Source organism: Apium graveolens, chromosome 7 (genome assembly GCF_009905375.1).
Source record: "Apium graveolens cultivar Ventura chromosome 7, ASM990537v1, whole genome shotgun sequence".
In the NCBI taxonomy this organism is placed as follows: domain Eukaryota; kingdom Viridiplantae; phylum Streptophyta; class Magnoliopsida; order Apiales; family Apiaceae; genus Apium; species Apium graveolens.
In genome coordinates this window covers 58,922,951-58,941,790 of record NC_133653.1, presented here as the reverse complement: position 1 = coordinate 58,941,790, position 18,840 = coordinate 58,922,951, and positions in this window count along the sequence as shown.

Sequence of the window (18,840 nt, the reverse complement as noted above, 5' to 3'; positions counted from 1 at the left end):
TAAATTGTATTTGATAGAGAAATGAAGAAGAAATATGTGAAGAATCTTTTTAATTGTATTTTACAGTTTTGTCTTCACTTGTAAACTTGGTGATATATAAACCAAGTAGCAGCTAGTAATTAGATAAGAATTTTCCTGAGCTGTTTAGAAATATCCAGAGAGAAAATCATCTAGTTTGTACTAGGAAGCAGCTGTGATTTAATTCTTTAAAATCACATATTTTCTGAAATAACACATCTCTGGTGGAACAACAAATCCACCAGAAAAGTTTTTAAGTTCTTTGTGTTCTTTACATTTGTGTTTGAATATATATCTGTCTGTATTAGCTTCAAGCAATTCACACACTTGTTCTCAAAAACTCTTAGCCTTAGAAACTGCTCAAAACTTGAAAAAGTTTTGAGATTTACATTCAACCCCCCTTTTGTAAATCTCATTGTTAGTCCACTGGGAATAACAATTGGTATCAGAGCCTGCTCTTAACATACAAAGAGTTTAAAGATCTATTCTGATAACATCATAAGTAAGAAGGATATTGGTGTAAAGATTCCAATACTGGAAAGAGATAACTATCATCACTGGAAGGTGAAGATGCATTTACATCTTCTCTCTCAAGATAGAAGCTACATCAACTGCATTGAAAATGGTCCTCACATCCCACACAAGGTGGCCACAGCTGCTACTGCAACAGTTACTGTTTGACAGTCTATTCCCAAGCCAAAGGTAGAATGGACTGTTGAAGATATTGAAGAGGTCCACAAGGACAAGAAAGCCATGAACATTCTGTTTAATGGCCTGGATCAAGATATGTTTGACAATGTCATCAACAGCTAAACTGCTAAGGAAATTTGGGATACTGTGCAGCTTATCTGTGAAGGCACTGAGCAAGTTAGAGAAAACAAAATGCAGCTTCTCATTCAATAGTATGAATATTTTCACTTTGAAGAAGGAGAATCATTGAATGATATCTTCAACAGATTTCAGAAACTGTTGAATAAATTAAAGCTGTATGGGAGAGTGTACCAAGTCAAGGACTCCAATTTAAAATTTCTAAGGTCTCTACCAAAGGAATGGAAGCCTATGACTGTTTCTCTAAGAAATTCTCAAGATTATAAGGACTTCACACTTGAAAGATTATATGGAATTTTGAAGACATATGAACTTGAGATGGAGCAAGATGAGCTGTTGGAAAAGGGAAAGAGAAAAGGAGGATCAGTTGCACTTGTAGCTGACAGTGAGAAGGTTGAAGCCAGGAATGAGGAAAAGACAATGCCAAGTCTCAAAATTGGCACAAGCAAATCAGAATCAAGCAAGGGTAAAGAGCAAGTAGCTGAGGATGAAGACAATTCCAGTCAGGATGACTCTGATGATATTGATGAACATCTGGCTTTTCTGTCCATGAGGTTTGCAAAGATGAAGTTCAGGAAAAATACAAAATTCACTAAGCCAAACAAAAATATGGTGGACAAATCAAAGTTCAAATATTATAACTGTGGCATTATGGACACTTTGCAAGTGAGTGTAGGAAGCCAACCTCTGATAAAAAGAAATTTGATCAAGTTGATTACAAAAAGAAGTATTTTGATTTTCTCAAACAAAAGGAAAGAGCTTTTCTCACACAAGATGATTGGGCAGCAGATGGGGTCAATGAAGATGATGATATGGAATATGTCAACCTAGCCCTGATGGCTAATTCTGATGAAAATGAAACTAGTTCATCAAGCAACCAGGTAATTACTACTGATCTCTCTCAGCTTTCTAACCATGAATACAATGAAGCCATAAATGATATGTCCAATGAATTATATCATTTGCGTGTTTCCCTTAAATCACTAGCTAAAGAAAACACTAGGATCAAAGAGAATAATGTGTTTTTAAGTGATAGGAATTTTGTGTTAGAGAATCAGGTAATTGAGCTTGAAAAGATTAAACTTAAATGCTTGACTGTTGAAAGTGAACTAGAAGAAGCTGTTAAGAAAGTAGAAATTCTTTTTAAACAGTTAGACAGTGAGCAAGAGGTAATCAAGGCCTGGAAAACATCTAGGGATGTTAGTGTTCAGATTGCCAAGGTTCAGGGAATTGAATTATTCTGTGAGGATGCCTGGAAGAAAAATAAAAAGGAGTTAGAATTAATTGATGGATTGTCAACGGATGTGGAATCAACGGATGATGAAAGTTATCCGTTGAAGGAAGAAAAGGAGCATCCGTTGAAGGCTCATCAATTAAAACAGGCAAGTAATTTTAAAAATAAAAATCTCAATAAGAAGAATGATTCAACTCTCAAGAACTTTGTCAAAGAGGGAGCTAGCACATCCAAAGATGTCAGTAAGGTGAATATAGGACACATGACTTTAGATCAGCTGAAAAATAGGCTTAAGTTGGTTGAGGATAAGAAGGAAACTAAAAGAAAATCTAAAAGAAATGGGAAGGTAGGGATTAATAAACATAACAATTATACACCTAATAGGTATGCTCCTAGAAAAAGCTGTGTGCATTGTAAAAGTGTTAATCACCTATCTGATAATTGCAAATCTGTTAAAAATGCTCCCATGTCTTCAAATCCCTCCATGCCTAACATGTCTATGTCACCTCTGCATGCCATGCCTGTTATGTCTCATCAGAATCCCCATGCACATTTTGCAAACATGCCATATATTAATAATCCTTATTTTACTGCATTTAGTATGCCTCAAATGTCATAAAATATGCCTATGTGGAATAACATGTTTGCACAATCTATGCCTTATCAAATTCAATCAAATGTGCTAAATGATTCTGTGACTAACCCTACACTTCAACCAACCACATCTGAGATCAAGGTTGACCCAAAGTTACCTAAGTCAAAAGATGCAGGAGGAATGAAGTCTAGGAAAAAGACTAACAAGGCTGGACCCAAGGAAACTTGGGTACCAAAATCAACTTGATTGATTTTGTTGTGTGCAGGGAAAAAGAAGGAATCTATGGTACTTGGACAGTGACTGTTCAAGACACATGATAGGAGATTTCACCCTGCTCACAGAGTTTAAGGAGAGAGCTGGCCCTAGCATAACCTTTGGAGATGACAGCAAAGGATTCACTATGGGATATGGCTTGATTACAAAAGAAAATGTCATCATTGATGAAGTTGCATTGGTTGATGGTCTCAAACACAACTTCTTGAGCATCAGTCAACTATGTGATAGAGGGAATACTGTTTCCTTCAATTCTGAAGCCTGTATTGTCACAAGTAAAAAGGACAATAAAGTGGTTCTAACTGGAGTTAGAAAAGGGAATGTGTACTTAGCTGACTTCAACTCTACAGATGTAGAATCCATTACTTGTCTTTTCAGCAAAGCAAGTGCAGTTGAAAGTTGGCTATGGCACAAGAAGCTATCCCATTTGAATTTCAAGATAATGAATGATCTAGTCAAAAAGGACTTAGTTAGAGGAATGCCTCTAGTGGAATTCACAAGGGATGGACTGTGTGATGCTTGTCAGAAAGGAAAGCAAAAGAAAGTATGATTCAATAAGAAGCTTGAATCTGCAATTGATGAACCATTACAACTGCTACACATGGATCTTTTTGGACCAGTCAATGTATTGTCAATTTCAAGGAAAAGATATTTCCTAGTGATTGTTGATGATTTCTCTAAGTTTTCATGGGTCTATTTTCTTGGATCAAAGGATGAATCTAGTGAAATCATTATCAATCATATCAAGCAAGTCAACAATCATCCTGATTTCAAAGTAAGGAATATTAGGAGTGACAATGGAACTGAGTTCAAGAATTCAACCATGAAGTTGTTCTGTGAAGAAAATGGGATCATGCATGAGTTCTCAGCTCCAAGGACTCCACAACAAAATGATGTGGTGTAAAGGAAGAACATATCACTAATTGAAGCTGCAAGGACAATGCTTGAAGAGTCAAAACTCCCAACTTACTTTTGGGCTGAGGCTGTTAACTGTACATGTTACACTCAGAATATTTCTCTAATCAATCAGGCAAAAGGCATGACTCCCTATCAATTATTCAAGAGAAGAAAACCAACTTTAAACTTTCTGTATGTCTTTGGTTGCAAATGTTACATCTTAAGGAATCAATCTGATCACAAAGGGAAGTTTTGTACAAAGGCTGATGAAGGAATATTTGTTGGCTATTCTGCTGGAAAATCTTATCGGGTCTACAATCTAAGAACCAACATTGTCATGGAATATGTGCATGTTGTGTATGAAGATAAAAAGATTGATGGACTAACAGATGAGGGACATCATGAAGGACTCAAATTTGACAATATTGAGATATATTGTGATGATAGTGAAGATGAGAATGATGAAGAAGTCATCTCAAGAAGAATTCAGAATCTGCCTTTGGATAATGCACAGAATGCTGCATCCGTTGAAAGTCATAATTCAGCTTCCGTTGAAAGAAGCAATGCAGCATCCGTTGAAAGACAAAGTGCATCATCCGTTGAAGTTCATAATGAAGCATCAGTTGATCACAGTCTGTCAACGGATAATCAATTCACTTCATCAGTTGATAGAGCTCCCAATTCCTTTCAAAGGATCAGCAACTCAGGGGGAGTTTCAACCAATCAACATTCTATCTCACATCATGACAATACTGAGGCAACCTCATCTAGAGCTAATCTACCACCTCAAAGGAAATGGACCAAGAATCACCCTTTTGAACTGATCATTGGTGATGCTACATCTAAAGTGCAAACTAGAAGGGCTACTCAAGATGAATGTCTGTATAGTAGCTTTCTATCACAGGAGGAACCTAAGAGAGTGGAAGAAGCTCTATTGGATCCAGATTGGATTTTAGCAATGCAAGAGGAGCTAAACCAATTTGAAAGGAACAAAGTATGGAAGCTGGTACCCAAGCCAAAGAACAAGAATTCTATTAACATAAAATGGGTATTCAGAAACAAGATGGATGAAAATGGCATTGTCATAAGGAATAAAGCCATATTGGTTGCTAAAGGCTATTCTCAACAAGAAGGAATAGATTTTGATGAAACATTTGCTCCAGTTGCCAGACTTGAGGCCATCAGAATCTTTCTAGCCTATGCAGCTCATGCCAATTTCAAAGTCTATCAAATGGATGTCAAGTGTGCATTTCTAAATGGGGAATTGGAGGAAGAAGTTTATGTAAGCCAACCTCCAGGATTTGAAGATCCAAATTTTCTAGACTATGTGTATTATATGTTGAAAGCACTCTATGGACTAAATCAAGCACCTAGAGCCTGGTATGAGACTTTGTCAAAATTCCTTCTAGATAATCACTTCACAAGAGGTACTGTTAACAAAACTCTCTTCTTTAGAAATGTTAATGGCTCTAAAATACTTGTTCAAATTTATGTAGATGATATTATATTTGGATCTACAGATGATAAGCTTTGTAAGAAGTTTGCTAAGTTAATGCAAAGTAAATATGAAATGAGCATGATGGGAGAGTTAACTTATTTTCTTGGTTTACAAGTTAAACAAGTTAGTGATGGAATTTTCATTAGTCAAACTAAATACATTTATGATCTTTTAAAGAAGTTTGACTTAATGGATTGTTCATCTGCAAAAACTCCCATGGCCACTGCCACCAAGCTTGAATTAAACAAGGCTGAAAAGTCTGTGGATATTTCAAGTTATAGAGGCATGGTTGGCTCACTTTTATATTTAACTGCTAGTAGACCTGATATAATATTTTCTACATGTCTCTGTGCTAGATTTCAAGCTGACCCTAAAGAATCTCACTTAGTGGCTATTAAAAGAATCTTCAGATATCTCAAAGGGACTCCAAATCTAGGAATTTGGTACCCTAGAGAGTCTGGTTTTGATCTAATTGGCTACTCAGATGCAGATTATGCAGGCTGTAAAATAGACAGGAAAAGCACAACTGGCACCTGTCAATTTCTAGGGAACAAGCTTGTGTCATGGTTCAGCAAGAAGCAAAATTATGTTTCTACATCAACAGCTGAAGCTGAGTACATTGCTACTGGTAGTTGCTGTGCACAGATACTATGGATGAGAAATCAACTATTTGACTATGGTTTGAATGTTGACAAAATTTCAATATTCTGTGACAACACAAGTGCCATTGCCATTACTGAAAATCCAGTGCAACACTCAAGAACCAAGCACATTGATATCAAGTACCACTTCATTAGGGAACATGTGATGAAAGGTACAGTGGAACTTCATTTTGTTCCAAGTGAAAAGCAAATTGCAGACATATTTACCAAGCCACTTGATGAATCAACATTCACAAGATTAGTAAGTGAGCTAGGTATGCTTAATTATTCATAAATTTATGTCCTCTATATAATCTGCATTGAAGCCTGAAATGAATTTGCTGCAAGAACAAAGTTGGCTTTAAGAAAGACCTATCCTATCAACGGATATTCCCTATCCGTTGAAAGCCAAAATTGTTCTATCAACGGATGTTCATTATCCGTTGAAAGAAAAATACATTTCTGGTAATTTTATCCCTCAACGGATAAAATAGTGTTGGTCATCAACGGATAAGGGGATAACTATTTACCTTATCCATTGAAGTGTCACATCAGTTACTTTCAGTAAGTCACAGCCGTTGATTTCTTTACTTAACCGTTGATACAGATATACACTGTTGTATGTATTTGTTTTAAAGGCAGTTTAAAATTTCTACAGTTTTATTTATTCTTGAACGGCTGTAATTTACTTAAAAGTATCATTTTATTTACGTTTTAATTCAAGAAAGTATAAAAGCCCATTGAACTCTTATTTTCACTTTACGCTTTCTTGCAATTTTCATTCTCCTTCTCTCCCAAAATTCTCAAGTTTTTCTCTGCAACCTCTACTCACAACAATGGCACCAGTAGTCAAAATTATGTCTCAAACAGGATTTGTTTATGAAAAGAATAATTTCGTAGCCTTGGTTGAAAAGAATGAAGCCCATTCTGATTATCACAAGATGATGGACTTCATCAAAAACTGTAAACTAAGCTATGCAATGCTGGAAGCCCCAACCATCTACTATGAGGTGATTGAGGAGATTTGGACAACTGCAGAGTTCAACTCCACAGATATGACTATTTCCTTCTCTCTCAAAGGTAAGGATTATTGCATTAACTGTGATGATATACAGTCTTGCTTTAAGTTGCCTGAGAATAATGCCATAACACCACACACTAATAAAGATATATCTGCTATGTTAGATTCCATAGGCTATGCTTTTGATTCTGCTAGTTTAGGTAGCATTAGAAGGAAAGGCCTTAGGAAAGAATGGAGTTTTCTTGGAGATGCCTTTATTAATGTTTTCTCTGGGAAGATTAGCAATTTTGATGCCATAACTTCATCTCTTGTTAATATGCTTTATATGCTAGTTTCTGATAGGTACTTTAATTTTAGCAACTGTGTCATGCTAGAATTAGGTTCCAGATTAGGTAACAAAGCTAATAGACCACATAACATCTACTATGCTAGATTTTTTATGCTATTGGCTAACCATGTTGCTGAAGGATTGGTTATATCAAATGAGAATAATAAACTCAAATGCTGGGCACAAGAGAAAAGGGTCCTTATAGACCTTTTGAGAATGAACCTCAACAGCCAGGTGCCATTGGTATATTTGCCAATCATGAATGCACCACAAGTAAGTGAGGTAAACACTTCTATAACTCCTACTATTTCCAACCCCATTATTTCTTTGTCTTTTAGTGTGGCAATGGAATCTGTGTCTTTGTCCAAACAGGTTCCTACCAAAGCCACCAAAACTAAAGTTTCAAAACTCAAGTCAAAGAAAACTACCTCTGTTGTTTCTCAAAAGACAACAGTTGTAACAACTACCATAAACCCTGAAGAGAGTGAACAGGGTGTGAGTGGTGAGGGGAGGGGTGAGCATCAAGAAACCCCCCAGGATAAGGTGGGAGAGGTGAGTGGTACCCAAGCCAGCCAAGCCACAGTCTCTCAAAAGACTGTGGTGGTTCAAAAGGAGTCAAACACATCCCTAGTTGCATCCTCCCAAAAGGGTGCAACTATTGAAAACAGTCCCCAACCAGGAACACAGACCAAAAGAGGGAGGGACACTGAAGCCACACATTCACCAATTAAAGCCTTTTCAAGGAAGAAGAAGGCTAAGACCCTAGTTTCCACACAAGGGGCACACACAGCACAGATACATCCACCTCTATCTGTGCCTTCTCAAATTCAGCTTGATGTGATTCCAGAAAATGTGGAGTCACAACCCCATTCTCTCATAATAGAAACACACCAATCATCAAACTCTCCATCACCCTCTCTGGATGTGGATATGATATTCACATCAATTCCTGATTCTCCCTCATTAAAACTCAGGGAGGAGCCCCACTCAAAACCTGATGATCATCATCTTTTAGATGATTTGTTGGATCATCAGCCAATTCTTTCAGATGTAGTTGAAGAATCTGTGTTACCTCACTTAAAATCAATTCACACAGATTCAACAATTGTGTCACTTTCAATATCTACATCTTTTCCTTCTTCAACGGATATCTCTCATCCGTTGATAAGTGGTTGTTCTTCAACGGATAAGCTTAACAGCAGTTATCCGTTGATACCATCTGTTTCCACTTCAACGGATACTCCCTATCCGTTGATGGTCTCTACACACATAACAGAAACAATTCCAACTGTAGAGGACATGGTTACTGTACAATCACTTTTAGGTTTGAGGGAAGGGAGTGATCTTTTGAGTGAGAGGATGGGTTGCTCCCAGGCAAAAGGAGAGGTTGAGAGTCACCATATGCATGCTATTTCTTCCAGCATGGCAAAAGTGAGTGAGGGGAGTGCCACCTTAGAAGGTGAGGGTGAGGGTGTGAGGGTGTGTGTGAGCCAGGGGGAGCCCCTGATGCAAGAAAATAGAGAAAATGAGAGAAAGGCAGGTACAGAAGCTATAAGGGTGGATCCAGCCATTGCTAGTGAGTCAATGAAAGTGGATGATGCAGAAAAGGAAAGACAATTTCAGCAACATTACAAAGCTGTAATTGATAACATTTCCTTGGATGTTGACACTTTTACTCATCCTGTTTCAGCCTATCAATTATTGGCTGCTCAGGGCAATGTGGAGGCAGAACAGACTTTAAACATTGTACACACTTCAGAATCTCTTCTCAGAGACAAAGCTGCTGTTAACAGGCTGCCTTCTCAAGCTGGTGAGCCATCTGAAGAATTTGGAGTAAATTCTAATGATGATGACTCTGATTCTTTGGATGAGAGCATGAACTTAGGGGGAGTAGCAGGCCCAAGTTCTGTTCCTGATCTTCCTGAATGGGCATGGGCAAAAGCATCAACACTAGGAGAGTTTGGTGTCACTTTGGTCAGACAAGTCATGACAATTTAGAAGGCCCTTCAGGAGACTACAGATGCTGGTACCAAGGCAATACTTCAAGCTCATCTGGAATCTCTGCATCTCTTGCAGTTGCAGCATTTCAAATAGAATCTAAGTGTGGATGAGCTCAAGCAGGACATTGTTGATCTGAAATCCTACAATGCTGAGAAGTTGGATTCAGTCATACCTTATGGTACTATGCAAGATTTGTTGGGGAGACTGAGGAAAGAATCTGATGCTGATAAGAGGCTGGCCAGATTGGAAACCAGAGTTCAGATCATTGAAGACTCTATGGTCACTATTCTTCAGAATCAACAAACTCAAACAAATCTACTCATGCAGCTGGCAAAAGCACAAGGCTTGACCTCTACCCTTGATTATAACAAAAAGGGGGAGAATAAAGGGGAAGGGGAAGGAGAGCCATCAACAACAGTTCAAATTTCTCAAGTGCTAGTTCCTGCCATCACCACTTCTCCAATTATTCAAATCAAAGGAAAGCTTGATGGAATTGATCTAATGCGGATAGCAGCAGCTGAATTGCAAGTCAAAGAGCAAAGGAAGAAGATTGATGAAAAGATGCAACAAATATTTGGTTCTACAACTTCTCAATCACAATCTGTGAAGCACAGCATAAAAGTGGAATCAATTATTGTGGAGCTCAAGCCAGTAGGGAGGAATAAGGTTGGAGAGACTTCTTCCAAGGATCTGAAACCTATGGTTCTCAAGCCCAACAACAGATCCATTAAAGACTCTACAAAGAATCCTCTGAAAGAAGTGGATTTTCCTCTTCCAAAGGCTGATGAGGACAAGCTTTTGGGTAGAAGTAACATAAAGCTCAAAGAGACCATGGATGTGGCTGTAAGGAGGAACATGGCTATTATCTTCAGAGAGGGAAAGAACATATGTGTGATGCAAGGACATCCCAAATTCTCAATAGCCAAGAGGGAAGAAACCAAAAGGTTGAAGGAAGAAGCCAAACCGCTAAAGGCTGACAAAAGAGCACAAGCAAAGCTTGAAAAACAGCTAAAGTCAAGTCAGGCTGAAGAACAGAAAGAAATTGAAGACAAAAGTGAAGATGAAGCTATGGGGGACATGGTTGATACTGATATGGAGGAAAGAAGTAAGGAAAGAGAAGAATGGCAGAAAGGGAACAGAAAGAAGGCCAATGCAAAGAGAAAGATGGTAGATGAGACTGAAGAAACCCAATTAATATCCAAACCACTACCCTCTATTCCTGAACCCATTGTGCCTGACCCCTTCATGAACATTCATGGTGAAACAATCATTCCTAAGGAGGAACCAATTGATTGGGACACCATCAAATTGCCCACCTTCTTAACCTCTTCTCCACCATCAAAGAAGCAGAAAAGAAGAATTAAATCAACACCCTCTAAAGCCTCAATCAAATTCACACAGAAGCCTAAGCCTAAGCCTCAAGCCTCTAAGGATGATTATGTTCACATCTGTGACATAAAAGAATTTTCAGACATTGAACTCTATCTGGATGAGCTGGAGGAAGTAAGGGGAATAGCTGCCTACAGACAGCTACCAGAAAGACTAGTGTTCAAATACAAAGGAAGTGGGGAAAGAACTTGGCCTCTCTACAGGATTCTGAATGAAGGCTACTCTACCTTGGTTAGAGTCTACTCAGCCATACAAAGGGATTCTGGCTTTACCAGGACTGCCAAGACTGAGATTCTTAACAAGATTGCCAACATAAGGAAAACTTGGAGGGAGCCCAATGCCTTGCCTAGAACATTACTCATTCAAGAAAGAGAAATTACAGTTCACAAATCACCTCATTGGTTGATGGAGTTTAGAGACAACAAAGGAGTCAGAAGATTTTTCAGAATTGAAGATCAGCTCAAGATTGCCAGTAATGAAACTCTCAAGGATATGCAATCTAAGCTGGACATCAATGAAGAAGATGAAGCTGAATTCTACAGATAACTTCAACTTCTAATAGAGGAGAATGACAGGAGGCTAGGAAAAAAAACAAGGAATCAAAGGAAAAGAAACTAATCTGCTCAGGCTAAAGGAGCACCCTTGGAAACAATGTAATTCTTCAATTCCATCTCAGCATACACATTTTTGCAGCACTTTTGAATTTCTGCTTTATTACAGTTTATATATTTGTTAAGTGTTTTGTTATCATCAAGCTAAACCCAAATTTATGCCTACAGTTCTAGTAGACATAAATAGGGGGAGATTGTTAGGAATATGTGTATTAGTTTGATGATAAGTTAAACAAAACACTTAAGTAGAAATCTAGTGTTTGTAGCCTCAACGGATAAGACCATCTTGGCTATCCGTTGAAGGAGTAGCTTTACTTAGCAATAAGTTTAGTATTGTAGCACATTTCATTCTCTGGATTCAAGTTGTAATTCTTAGATGTTATAGGAAATTATCAGTCATGTTGACTACTAGTGGATATGCAAATAGGAGGGCTAATTGTAAATATTTCATGCCTTGTAATTTTGTATAAGTGAAGAAGTATCAACTGATATTGAAGACCTTCAACGGATAAGAAACAAAGCTTCAACGAATGTCTCTAATGCTTCAATGGATAATATCCATCAACGGATGAGTGCTTCAATGGATAAAGACTTCAACTGATAATGCATCAATGGATAAAGCGTCAACGGATAAAGCCTCAACGGATAAGGCATCAACGGATGAAAGCTTCAACGGATGCTTAGTTCATTAGCAGTTGATAGTGACAATTCACAAGCTGACAGAGGCACATGGGTTGACAGAGACAAACTGGAATGTGGAAGCCTCTATGAGGAATCAAGAAAATGCAGCATTTCCATTCTGATGCAAACAAGGAAGTATTCAAAGATCTACAGCCAAGCCTAAATTGCATTTGATAGAGAAATGAAGAAGAAACATGTGAAGAATCTTTTTAATTGTATTTTACAGTTTTGTCTTCACTTGTAAACTTAGTGATATATAAACCAAGTAGCAGCTAGTAATTAGATAAGAATTTTCCTGAGCTGTTTAGAAATATCCAGAGAGAAAATCATCTAGTTTGTACTAGGAAGTAGCTGTGATTTAATTCTTTAAAATCACAGATTTTCTGAAATAACACATCTCTGGTGGAACAACAAATCCACCAGAAAAGTTTTTAAGTTCTTTGTGTTCTTTATATTTGTGTTTGAATATATATATATGTCTGTATTAGCTTCAAGCAATTCACACACTTGTTCTCAAAAACACTTAGCCTTAGAAACTGCTCAAAACTTGAAAAAGTTTTGAGATTTACATTCAACCCCCCTTCTGTAAATCTCATTGTTAGTCCACTGGGAATAACAGTTATCAAACTAGTCAGAGTTTGGTGGTAGAACCACAATGTGGGAAAATTTACTTGAGAGTTAGAAAGTGCAATGCTAAGAGAGTATCCCTATTCATTTTCTATCTGATTCCGGGACGGAATCCTTTTAAGGAGGGGAGACTGTAATAACCCCAATTTTTGGAATTTTTGAAACATTGATGAATAGTAACTTTTTGCTGATGATGCTGATTAAGGAAAATTATCAGACCACGCTATATAGGAGTACTGTTATGGAAATTCTAAGATTGTATTAGTATTCCATAAAGTAAATGAGTGTAAGTCAAGGTCGTTAGAATTCAAATCCGGACACTTTGATTTTTCCCGAAAATCCACCAGATACCGAAAGAATTGAGTATAAGGTTTAGGGGAACCCAAGTAATAAGATCCCAGATATGATCCCTCAGATGACAAACGAGAACAAAAGATAAGCGAACCGTATAACAGATAAGCAATCATTAGCCAAGTAATTAAGGGTTAATCATAGAGGTTAGTAGATGATGATGTCATCACACCACAAAGGGAAGACAAGTGTTAAAAAGATGACACAAGCTTGATGACATGAGCATGACAAAGGGGTTTTGTTTTGTTGGTTGATTTTGGGCCATAGAAAATTAACCATGGTAAAAAGCTAAACAATTATCAATACAAAAAGAGAAGAAACCAAGCATAATTTCATAAAATAAAAAGAAGAGAAGTTGACTTTTGCTTCCAAGAACAAATGCTCTCGGCCAAAACAATACCAGCAACTTCCAACTACCATATCTCCTTCAATACTCACTAAACTGTTGTGTTCTATAGCTCGTTGGAAAGGTATGGAGATGGCCTACAACTCTTGTTCACAAGTCTCGTCTAAATAATCATGGTAAGACCCTCAATTTTACAGTTCTTTCAATCGTACTTTTAGAAACTTCAAAACCTAACTTTGTGTTCTTGATTTCTTTGGAAAGATCAAGCTTGTAGGAGGTTAGACTAAGGATCCCTAAGGCTTCCTAGCAACTTAAGACCTACCAAGGAAGGTATAAACTTCAAACCCTAGCCTTTACTTTATTTTTTAGTAAGTTTAATGGTTGGTTTTGTGAAATGAGAAGCATGGATTGTGATTATTAGTAGTTTGGTTTGATTTGGAAGTGTTTTGGTAATTGAAGCTTGATTATAGTTCATAGGTATTTATTGTGGTTGTTTGAGTTGAAAAACTTGGAGGTATGGACTGATGTGGTATGGTTTAGGTGAAGTTTTGTTGTATTGATGGGTATGAGTTGGTTGGTGGTTAATTGGAGTAGTTTAAATATTGGTAATCGCGTAAATATGTCCGTTTTTATTCAACTGCGTGTTCTTAGTGTTCATGACAGAAAACTCAACAACGAATCTGTAACATTGCCATGTTTAGCTAGAGCGTGTCGTAAGCTTCATTTTGATATGTGGTTCGCTTGGTTCCGATATACGGTTTAGGAGAAACGACTATTTTAAGTAACAGTATTTCGCGAACAAACCTTTACCCCTCGTTTTACTTTGAGACCTTGTTTAAGGTCCTTAAAAGAGTAATTGGATTACGAAAAAATTATGTAAGATGAGTTAGGCAGTTGGTAGAGTAGTCGCGAATGATTCGCCTTAAAACATTTAATGGTTAATTTTATAAAAATGGTGGAGTTGAGGGTACTCGAGCGACTTATGTAAATCGTTAAGCGCAAAAGCGAACGTTAGGGTCTAAGTGGATAAAGTCTAGTATCTTAAGCGACCGTGGTCTAATTCCGGCTTATGTTGTTGTTCATAGGTTACCGGACCCACTCTAAGCTTAAGTCTACCCCGGAACACTCAGGCAAGTTTTCTACCCGTTATACTGTTGTTGTGATGTATATAATTGTTTATGCATTATCTTGTGATAAGTGCATGGTTGTTATTAGCAAGTCTTGCGATATATTGGAGCATGTTGATATGATATATATATATGTGCATATCGGTTTCATAATCTTGATATCTCATTGTTGATTCAATTGATTATAAACTGCATAATACCTATGCTAGAGATAAGCAGTACTTGCGTATACCCTTAGTATAGGGGACCCAGCGTTGAACATTTTCCTAAATCGGGAGGCGATGTTCCCGAATATATTATATATATATATATAGTTCTCAAAACTATTAAACGAATAATGTTTATTCGATAGTTTTATATTATAAATGAATATTATTTTGAATATTCATTCGAGGACTTATGACTCCGCTTATTTATTTAATGAATATTGTTTTGAATATTCATTCGAGGATGTATGACTCCGCTTATTTTATTAAATAATATTCTTTATTTTAATAAATAATATTCTTTATTTTATTAAAGAATAATGTTTCGATATTTACCAAGTATTCGGAAAACGATTGATACGAGCAAAGCATTCTTACTTTAAATATTTCCAGAGATTATTTTCAAACTTTATCAAAACTATTTTTGGAAAGTTAAAGCGGATCCCAAAACTCATTTTCAAATTTAAGATCATCCTTTCGAAGGGGATTTAAATACTCGCTTAAAAATCTGAAGGATCCGGCTCTGTGATGTATTTTTATATTCGCAACAAGGTTGCTGTTTTGATAAAAGGGATTTTGATTACTTACCCAACACTCGGGAAGTAAAATTCTTTGAAAAAGTTAATCCATTAATAGGCATCTCCTGGGAAATATCGGTGAGTTTTCCTTTCCAACTAGATACGACTTCTTGGTGGAGCCGTATTAACAAGTTTCTACTTGGGGAAAGGGGGACGAGCTTTACGTTTCAGAGTCATGGATTTCATCTGAACTAGGAGTGACGTAAGTGGTCGAGTGGCATCGGCTCAGCCTTATTATATTGGCCCAAATGGCTCGGAAGTTCCGCTAAGACGGTCCATTCCTTAGGAGTCCAGTGTTCGGTTGACAAGTAAATCCGACTGTTCTCCTCTACATACAGAAAATTGTGGGGTTGCACTATTGCGACTGATCATCGTGAGTGGTCTTTCTGGCGTGGAAAACTCCCGTAATGAGTTCATCATCTAGTTGGATATTTCTGCAACACTACCCAGAGCACTTCGATAGAATGGCTACGGTTGGGCGACTTTTGAGTGTTGGCAGGGTCGAGTTTTCAAAATAATATTTCCATCAATCGAAGTATCTCGTAACTTCATATTTTATTAATGATCAAAGATTTGAGTTTCCTTGAGCGGATAAAAGCCCTCAAGAGTATTTGCGAAAATGAGTTATATACAAGTCTTACCTTGTAACTTCATCGATATATGATGAACTTTTGAAACTGATTATACCTTAAATGGTGGTAGCTCAAGCAGTATTCGGAAAAGATATAAGTATATTGGAGTATCTTGTAACTTCATCTTTTCAACTTATATCTAGTAAATGATTATCTTATGCATGACAAAGATTTTCAGAAAAATGTTGAGACAAGGTTAGATATATGAGATCACCTTGCAATGATATTTTTATACAGTTATAAACTGGAACTCTGTGTATATTATGCATGGAAGAGGACTTTCAAGATTTTGAAAAGTATATATACATATATACTAAATATTTTGTGACTTGGTCGCGTTAAGATATCAAACTTGGTTCATATCTGCTTGACCAAGACTTTCATGAGTATTATGATGAGAATGCTCATATATTGTTAATCATTATACATATTATTTTGGTGGGCTTGTTGCTCACCCTTGCTTTCTTCTTTCATCACACAACAACAGATAGACAAAATGAACAGGACTAAGCTCCCAATTCGCAAGCGGATAGGAAACGTTCCGCAGTTTCCTGTAGGCATTGATGACGCTGTAGCTGAGGTAGGAACTACCAATAGGCCAGGCTTTCAACTTTCGATGTACCAGACTTATGTATATTATGAATTGTAATAATGCAAGGAATATGTAAATTTATTTAGAAACCCTTTTAAGGTGTAATGGTGTATAATTATGGAATAAAATGACTTGTGTTATTTTGGTATTAATCTCTGAGACTATAACTTGTGGTGTGTGTGTATATTGTGGGGTCACAGTACGCAGTAGTTGGTTGTTTATTAAGATTGAGTGTTATTAAGGGAAATGGAACTCGTGACAACCCGGATCCCCGACCCCGGATTTGGGGGTGTTACAGTGTATGAAGCAGCTGGAGATTCAGGAACAACTTCTTCTAAATTCTGAGCATCAGAATTTATCTCCAGAATAGGTGTTGTTGGAGTAGATGGTATCTCAACATCAACATTTAAAATTGGAGAATGAGTTGGAGATGTCTGAGCTGCTGTAGGAGCTTCCAAATACAGAATAGTAGGAGTGTGCAGCCTGTTGATGTCAATTTCAGGACTCAAGCCTGAATCTTCAACTGTAATATCTTCATGAAGGGGAGAGACTGGAGGTGTAACCACTGTATCATGAATAATGTCTTGGGTTGTAGCTGGAGGTGGTAGAGATTCAATCACAATTGGATTTGAGATCAGAAATTCCTGATCCCTTTCCTCAGCTTCTTCAGTATTCTCTGATGGAGGCTTAGCCAAATGCCTCTTAGTCCTCAATTTCTTTAATCTCCTTGCTAGTGAAGGAGTTGCTTTATCATCAGAGTTTACAGTTCTCTTTCTCTTTAAGGTATCAAAACCTTCAGCTGTAGTTGCATTCTGAGAATCCACAGTTTCAGCTTCAACTGTCACAGGTTCTGATGCATGAACCTGTACTTTCTCCTCATCATCAGACTCAACCCTTAGAAGCATCCTTCTTCTCTTTATTGGAGATTTAGGAACAGATTAAGCCCTTTTTGGCCTGGAAGATGAAGGTCTGATGGTATGTGCTGATGGTTGAGGTTGAGATGATTGTGTTGGTTTGAAATATGTCCTGATGGAGGGTTAAGTTGGTTGAGGTTGAGAAGTTTGAGGTGTTTGTGTAGTGGTGGTAGGTACTAATGGAGGTTGGGTTGGTTGTACATCAGTATATATGGAGGTGTCTGTGGCTAGATCAGAGTTTACTAAAAACTGTTTGACTGAAATTGGAATTTGGAGGGGTCGCAAAACAGTTTTCTTATTATCATTGGATAATAAGTCAGTGAAAGCTCTCTTAGCTAGCTTAAATGGTGAGATCAACTCACTGGCAAGTTGTGGTGCATCAGAGCAACAAAAACTGTATAATAGCTGACAGAATCTAGCAAAATAGACTGTGTTTATGTCTTCTGTCATTCTATCACCAATAAAACCTGGTACAGCACTAGCATAGTCAAAATGAGATTGAGTAATTAGAGCATACCCAATTTGCTGACTGAGGATATGAATGGCATCAAAATTTGAACACTTGTTTGCAAAGGTTTTTGTGATACAGTCGAATAAGAAACTCCATTACCTCCTTATGTTCGGTCTCTTCAACTGGCCCAGCTTTGCCAATATCTTTTCATACCCCAGACTAGCCATCATTTGTTGAAGAGCTGGCTCCTCAACTGTTGAATAATTGCAGTTTTCTGGCAGGTGGAGTGCTGAGATAGGGGACCCATTTTCTCCACCATCAGACTAGGGGACCCATTTTCTCCACCATCACCATACATACCTGACCTCCAGAACTCCAGCACTTGAGTCCCTGAGATAGCTTCAGGTTGAGTCAAAGCATAGCCTATCTCACTGTGGCAAGGAAATCCTGGATGAAATGAAGATCTGTTGGGGCTTCATCCTTGCTCAGAATAGCTAACTAATTGTTAGGAACAAACTTAGCTCCATTGAAAATCAAATATTTTGGTGCCATTTCTGTTAAAAATCAAGTGAGAAAAAGAGTGTTTGCAAGGTGTTTGATAAAATGCCTGTATGAAAAAGAGCTTTAGAAAATATTAGTGGGTGAGAGAAAATAAGAAAGATAAGAGAATGAGAGAAGTAAGTAAAAGATTGTAAAATCTTTTAACTTTCTTATTTATACAACCCACATGAAGTATGGCAGACAGTTTACACCTGGCAATATGTGAACAGTCAATAGTTAAAGCAGGAGTTAGTGGGCACGGGAAATAAGTAATAATTACTGTGCACATGCAGTATTTCAAGACAAGCACGTTTACCACTAACCCAAATGATTATGGATGTTTTTATCTCACATAATTATATTCTGATTAAATATGACTGTTACAGTATTTGTCACAAATAAGTCAAGTAAATAAATAATGCCACGTAAGCATCAGAGTTTCCATCAGGATTTAATATCAG